An 8098-nucleotide genomic window follows, 5' to 3' on the forward strand; every position below is an offset into this window, starting at 1 on the left:
CACTTATGTTTATTTTTGTACACATTTAGTCATTTATGTTTATTTTTGTAGATATTTAGTCACTTATGTTTTTTATTTTGTACACATATGACCATTACGTTTGATGGTCATATGTGTAAAAAAAACATAATTGACTAAATATGTACAAAACAAAACATAAGTGACTAAATGTGTACACAATCTAAACTATGTTACCTTTTTAGTGCATCATCCTAAAATATTCAGACATCACTTCAGTAGTTATAATAAAGTTCTTACAATTGAACCCGATGAGGTTTTATATCTTGAAATTTATTCATAACTGTATCGTTGTCGATACTTTTAAAAAAACTTTTTTTAATATACAACACTAAACTATCACTAAAAAATTGATCATTCATTTTGTTGTGTATATCAGTCGTTATCAAATTCATTGCCGAAAATGCGCGTTTCCCTCTGGCTGTTGCAACAGGTAAGACCAATACAAGTTTCACAATAATATAAACCTTATGAAATATTATATGATTCTTTTCTACGACCATGTTTTTTCAAGGTCTCAATGCTTTTCAAATCATTAAATTGTTCACCTTCTTGCACATTTTTAATATAATTTTCAAGATCCACTTCAATCACCTCCATAAATACATTAACTTGATAGTGGTGCAAGTTGTTAACCTGAAAAACGCATATTTTATAGATTAATAACTAATGAAAAAACACAATAAATTTATAAATCAACTTGGGAGTTGGAAGTAACACATATTAGTAACCTATGAACCTCTTTGGTGACTGATTCCATGAAAAATATGTATCTTCCATATCCATGACTTCAACTTCATATTTATCAAAAACAAAGTAACTTTCCATAAAACTGGTTCCTGTCCTACATCCCTAATTTTGTGAATTGTTTTTTTGATCTACTTATTCGATTCGTGACATTTACAATATCATGGTCTTTTCTTTGTAGTATTGTATTCAAAGGACCCGTGACTTCCAAGATATCAACCATCAAGTGTAGACAAAACACAATATCAAACGATCTTGATGACTTTAAGATGCCAATTGATTCAACTTTACAATCACATTCACTATTATATTTACCAAGGTATTTAAGTACATCACAAATGGAAGAATATACAGTGTGAATATTTAATAAAGATGCAAAATGAGAACCCTGTCAAGTATTAGATGATTGTTTAATACCAACTTCTTGGTTCAAAATGGTACCATTCTCAAACTCACCTAAAATAAACCATATAAGAAGTTAATTAGCATAAAAAAACTGAAAATAGTTACAACTTACAAATAATTAAATAGTCAATTTATTATAAAAAAAAACTTCAAGCAATGATGCCATAACTTTAGCTACTTGTTTTTTTTCTTAAATTATCTCATCGTTTATAAGAATACCCAATAAGATTTAACATCCAAGAAATCACATCAAAGAAATCATTGAGCTTTGTGTGATTTTTTGCAACAAAAACTCTGGCTAAGTGTAACGGATAAGAAAAACAATGAACAAAGTGCACAAATTTTTTCATTCATAATCAAAGTCTTCATCCATTGGATGCACCACTTGTAACATCCCAAAAACTCATGCTAAATTTTTCATTTTTAAAATAATATAGCATTCATTTTCGATAAACTTACATTAAATATAAATCATTTGTTTATAAACCATTAGTCAGAAATCAGAGTTATAATGAAGACAATGTGAAATCTTGATTCATAAAGTTGTTGATGTGTGTGTACAGTCATGCCTTTGCAATCTGATAAGTACCTGCAAAATGTTAAATCCACACCACTAAGCACAAAGTTCAGTGAGTTCCCTAAATATATTATACATCACATCATAATACAAACAACTATGGGCTATCAGCAACCATGGGGATTATCAACAATCCCAATGGGCTAACAACACGTCAGGTGGGTTATTAGCAACCTTGGAGACTATCAGCAGTCTCAATGGGCTAACAACATGCCCAGTGGCTTATCGGCAACCCTAAATAGCACATACAAAAAAAATCAAATATGACTCAGTTGGACAGCATGCACACATATTACCACACAGGTAAGTATAGTGAGAGGACTCACATCTATCGGTAAACGAGTAGATCACACACTCGAGTTGTCGGTGCTAAAGTACCTCCCACTAAATATATCCACAAACCAAAGTCTAATTAGCAATTAAGGTAAATACTCCAACTTAGCAATTCCAAATACCAAGATAAATTCTCATTTGGGAAAAAGACCATTTTTCCTTTCTAAGTCCTCAACCTCTCATAGTTGACCAAACGTCAACGCGTCAAAAAGTCAAGGTCAACTTTCGTTGACCAACGTGCTGCGTACTCCAGCTCTAAGCATGGCATAGAGCCTTATTCCAAAATACGAGGTCCAACCAGCCTACGCGCTACGTAACCTTAAGTACGCCCTACGTACGCCTCCAGATCCAAAACTCCATTTTAAGCACTTAATACATTAATACCTTTCACTCAAAGCTGAGATATGATTCCTACTAGCTCCTTTCACTAAAGCAACTGTTCCAGATCATCAATTGAATCTGAATACAGAGCATTGGGTTATGTAGCTTGTGAAATTATTTGGATTTTAAAACTTTTGTTTGATTTGGGTATTAATGGTTTGACTCCTGTAAAAGTTTTTTGTGACAATGAGTCTGCTATAAAACTTGCATCGAATCCAGTTTTCAATGAGAAAACAAATCATTTTGAAATTGACATGCACTTTGTTAGAGAAAAAATAGCTAATGGAATTTTAAAATTGAAAAAATAGGTTCATCTATACAAAAAACTGATATGTTAACAAAATTTTTAAATATTTCTCAACATAATTTTTTGTTAAATAAAATAGGTTTGGTTAATCCTTTTAACAAAGATTGATATTTTTTCTTGTCCTTAAATGTCAACTTTGAGGATGGGTTTTAAAAGTATTGGTTTGGTTCAAACTTTCCATTCTTTGGTTTTGCAGGGATTAAATGTAAAATAGTTAAAGGTTGTGTTTGTTATTTATTCTTGTGTTCTGGATTGTTTGTGACATTAGCAGAAAGTGTTGGGTTGCAGTTCACATATCCATTCTTCTTGTCCGGGTTAATACGTGGGTTGAATGATCCATTTACCTGGAATATATAATGTGTTGTTGCAGCTCATTTGGAACATTACACACTCACAAACGTTTCAGAGCACTCTAAAAAACCCTTTCGTTCTTATTCATTGTATAAAGATTAGGGTTTGTGTATTTTCTATTGTGTTCTTCAGTGTTCTTGACCTTCATTATAGAATAGGATGGAGTGACTGTATTGAGAGTAGATTAGGTTGATGTAGTGAGGCTTTCTTTTATAAGTAAGTGAAAACTATCTGTCTATTTATCCTCAAGTGATATAATAGATGATGATGTTGGGAATAGTTGTTTCTACGTTTTTTTTTTCACAATTTTTAGTATTTTATGGATATTTTTTTGCAGTTAGGACAATGTTTTCTTGAGCTAAACATACCGTTCTTTCATGTATAAGCTTTGAGAATCATGGAGCAAAACTTGCATTTCTATTCTTCTATTCAACTCCATCATTGTCTACTATATAGACCACGTCAAAATACTTCCTAACAATTGAATCTCTCTTTCACTTAACAGACTGCCGTTTTCTTTTATTTGTTTATTCCATGTTGTCTTCTTTTTAGTATTCTCAACAAGATTATCATCATTATACTAAACCCAATCCAACATTCTGACTATATTTAATAAAGACAAAATTACAAATTTGGTCCCTATGGTTTATAAAAATTGACCACTACATGTTTTGTTGAAGAATTTTGGACACGGAGGAGGGGGGTCATTTTTACGTTAAAATGAACACGAGAGGTCATTTTTGCAAAGAGTGTTAACTTTTCCATAAGTCCATGTGAATGACATTTTTCCTTTTCCTACAAGGACAATTTATATAATTTTGTCTATTTTATGATTTAGATTTTTTTTGACTTTTTGTTCGAATATATTGTCTAATGTTTTTTTTATACATATTCTTCGGTTTAATATTTTTGGCCTTTGGTTTGAACATATATATATATATATATATAGTTTTTTGACGTTTTGTTCGAATATATTTTTTCATGTTTTTTTTATATTATGTTTTTTAATATTTTTTAAAGATTTCTTGGCCAATATAATAATAATTGGTAAGATAATTCACTTACAATCATGTTTTCCTTTTTCTTTTTGTTCTTTTAATATAAATACGGTTATATAATTATTATTTTTAAATTCAAATATTTAACTATATAACCCATACAATATATAACACATACAATGTTATATAATTATTATTTTTATAAAGCATTTTATAAACATTTTTTTATGAAAAAAATATAAAAAGGTTTGTTAAATGTGAGTAAGGTTAATATATATTAGGTATAAAATTATTCATTTTAATATGATTAATATATAGTTTAATCAGAATTCAAAACAAGTGTCAAGTTATACAAAAACTAAACATTATCTGCATTACTCGAAAACGAATAAAATTTCTACAAAAAAAAAATTACAGTTTAGTCCACATCATTTCTCTCTCCGTTCACAAACCACCTCTTTTCGAGTTCCTTTTTGTTTTTATATTATTTTTTGTTTTTAGACATTTTTTTTTGTTTTTGGATTATACGGATTCCAATTAGTCTATGTATAACTTGACACCCGTTTCATATTACGATTAGCCTACATACTATATATATATATATATATATATATATATATATATATATATTAAAGTTGTGGAACAAAAGAACAGTAAACTTCACATATTTTGTCCAGGTTTAGTCCCTTCATTTACATATTTGACCCCTGTACTTTTGGTATTATTATTATTATAAGTTAGGTCATAAAAACCTCAATTTCTCATCCCGTCATACTTATAATTACTTCCCGATCCTTCCATCACCGCTTGCTTTATCCTCTCTCAAATCGACTCTCCTCCCTTTCTTCTACAGTCTGCTCCCTCCACTACCGACTGATCCGTCATGTTTCAGGATTACATCCCTGATCCTCACACAGTTGGCGTTGATCTCCTTCGGACGAGGGTCGGGGTTGTTATTCACCATCGGAAATGGAACAAATCTCCGATGATTGTTACCGATTTTGAATTTTCTATGTGATTGGTTGTTGGATCGGTGTGTTGCACCGGTAGCGGTGGAGAAGAAGACTTCGAAAGCTTTAACGGTTGTACACCACCACAGTCACCGGTCAGCTTGCTGAGTGGATTTCTTCTACAACTTTTCTTCCAGGTTCTGCTTCTAGGGTTCATCGATTCTTACTCTGTCACCCGCTTCACGAGTGAAACGCCGATCCCAGTTTCTATGATTCCTTTCTATTTGTTTCTAATTTTGATTGCTTTGGTTTTGTTTTCCAGGTTTTGATTGCAACTATCAATGATACAGATTGCAAATACCAGTGGGAACTCCTCGCCCCTACCAAAGAAGGTCAAATAAACCCTAATGTTTCTACGGTTCCATTCTATTTGTTTGTAATTTTAATATCTTTGGTTTTCTTTTCCAGATTTTGATTACAGCCGTTCACGATCAGAATGGTAAATTATCAGATTTTCAGAGTTAAGAATGACCAAAATAAATGTCGGTGTGATGCTTGGAATAATTTGCCTTTCTATTTTTTTAAACTTTGCTTTTTTTTCCTAAGAGTTTAAGATTAAAATGGATAATATCATATGTTTGCGTAATTAGTTACTATAAAGCAATGATAAGTTGTGTGAATGATAATATAAGAACTATTGTAATTAGTATTAGATGATGCAATCTATTTTTTAGAGTATATTATAGAAATTTCATTATGCTTTATTTTAACTCATTTAATTCTTTTAATCTTTTTTAAAATTTGTTTGCAGATTGATTTTCATATCCTAAAGCATTGGAAGAGATTGTCGACAAGTATATGGAAGACGATGGTAGGGAGGAAGTAGGATGATGAAGAAAGTAAACAACCTGTTTCAGCACCCAATAACTTCGCCATAATACAAGCCCATCCTGCGGTTACAAATTTTTTATATGTGTTTTATAGGAACTGAGATATGATTATATTTGTGGGTAAGCTTCAATGTTATTTTTTTATCTATCGTAGTCTTAATTTATAGGAGTTATTTTTGTCTAACCCAAAGCATAGTAGAAAACTTTGTTGTGTGCTTCAATTTTTTTTTTTTTTTTTAAGAATTGAAAGCCAAAGCCAAAGCATTGCAAGATTAAAGAGCTGCAAAAGAAGAAGCAACAGCAGCTATGGCAGAGAGTCAAAGAAAGGCTGTTGAGGCTTTGACTGTTTCCAAGGAAGTAGTCAAAGAAAGTCATTGGAGTTCATTGCAGGGAATGTAGTAAAACAGTTTAAAAATAAAAATTATAACTGGGACAAAAGAGAATGTGAGATGTGTTGTGTAGATTTTTTTTAACATAAACCAATTAGTGGATTAGCATAGGTATGTAACAGTTACCACAACATTACCAACAAATGTTTGCTTAATCACTTACGCAAACTCCAATGACTGGATTAGCGCAGGTATGTATGGTTGTAGTTATATAAGACTACAATTAAATTTGGATTATATATTATTAGTTTTAGAAAGTATTGTAATGTTGTAAATTGTAATTATTTGATATGTGCAGAATCAATTGTCACAGCCGCATGATTTGCAGGGTCAACATCAACAAAACAAAAATATCAGGTGATTGAATATAATGTTTTTAGGTTTATATTATAATATATTTGTTTAATACTAATAAAGTAGCTAATTGAAAATGGTGACTGAAATTAGATCCTTGATTTGATTAACAAAACACATATATTTGACAATTTTACCCTTATAGTTAAAGTACGTTTTTCCTAATGGAATGGAATGGACCATTCCTAAAGAAAGGTGATTCATTCCATTTTGTTATTTTCATTGTCTTTTTTATTTCATTCCATCATTGATATAACCCTTATGTTATTTATCTGATTTTTAATGACACATCTTTTTGACAATTTTACCCTTATAGCTTAAAAGAGTAAAGTAGGTTGTGATTTCCTTCGATTTATCCTTGTAGTTAGGATAATGTATCGAATATAGATAAAATTATAAAATGTAGAATACCAAAACCAAAAACTACAACAGATTCACCTGCATATTCGTTACTTTTTAACCATTTTTTTTTTTGGTTTTCAGTCTACGGAGGTTGGCAATTTCAGTGACCTTTTGGGGGCAAATATTTATTGTTTGGATTCCGGGATATTTAATATTTTGACGATGATATCATATTACTTTTCGGTTTGTTATATGAATCTCAACAATATGTGAGTTTTGTTAATCTTCACACTTTTCCTTCCAAAATTTATCCCACAGCTTTAACGTTTTGTCATTTTCTCTCAAAACTTGACAGAATTCACAGGAAATTACAATCACAAGTAATCAGATCTTTTTTTATTTTTAAATAATACTAATTTCCAGTTTGTCTATCCACTTTGCAGCCTTCCCTACAACAAAGGTTAAAAGGATTTCAAGAGAAATTGGAGGTGTCATTTATGGATATTCAATCTTGGACCTTACATGGGAACCAATTCATTTCTGAAATAAGTTCTCAGCTCTAGGATTTCACATATGTAAGTTTTTAGTTATGGAAACTTAGTTATCCAATTTGCTTTAGGCTTCACTATCTGTAATTTTATGATATTGGTAGCTATAGTTTTTCCAAATGAAAATTTTATAATGTTTGCTTCCGATTTCTTGCTGATATTTTCCATGAATTGCAAAGTGACAACATCTTCTGTAAGGGGCTCAGCAGATTCGATATTCAAAGGTCATAAGACGATATGAAACCATTATCATGGCTGTATATCGTATCTCATTTTTTATGTAAAGAAATATAAGTACATTGCTATTATGAGAAAACTGGACAAATCTAAGTCCATTGTTGCTATGGGTAAAAAAAAAGGCAAAAACATCTGATCCGTGCAACGCACGGGCATCTTTCCTAGTTAATAAATAATTTTATACCTAATCTATAATAATCTTATTCATGTTTAATAAACCATTTTACTCTTATTTTTACAATAAATGTTTATAAAATGTTTTAAAAATAAT

The 8098-nt window shown here is 30.6% G+C and overlaps 1 long non-coding RNA gene across 5 annotated transcripts; it reads left to right on the top strand.

Annotated features, from left to right (window-relative positions):
- The first annotated feature begins 4890 nt into the window (after nt 1-4890).
- Nucleotides 4891-7734, top strand: LOC145152781 (uncharacterized). Of its 5 annotated transcripts, XR_013733314.1 has the most exons (8): nt 4891-5264; nt 5390-5459; nt 5536-5566; nt 5879-6077; nt 6199-6537; nt 6645-6703; nt 7184-7311; nt 7486-7734. It is a non-coding gene; the product is annotated as an uncharacterized LOC145152781 (long non-coding RNA). The 5 variants fall into 5 exon arrangements; XR_013733320.1 differs by having other exon boundaries at nt 5536-5609; nt 5879-6537; XR_013733326.1 differs by having other exon boundaries at nt 5536-5587; nt 5879-6537.
- Nucleotides 7735-8098: the final 364 nt, after the last annotated feature.

Source organism: Lactuca virosa, chromosome 1 (genome assembly GCF_052849685.1).
Source record: "Lactuca virosa cultivar CGN04683 chromosome 1, Lactuca_virosa_CGN04683_v6, whole genome shotgun sequence".
In the NCBI taxonomy this organism is placed as follows: Eukaryota; Viridiplantae; Streptophyta; class Magnoliopsida; order Asterales; family Asteraceae; genus Lactuca; species Lactuca virosa.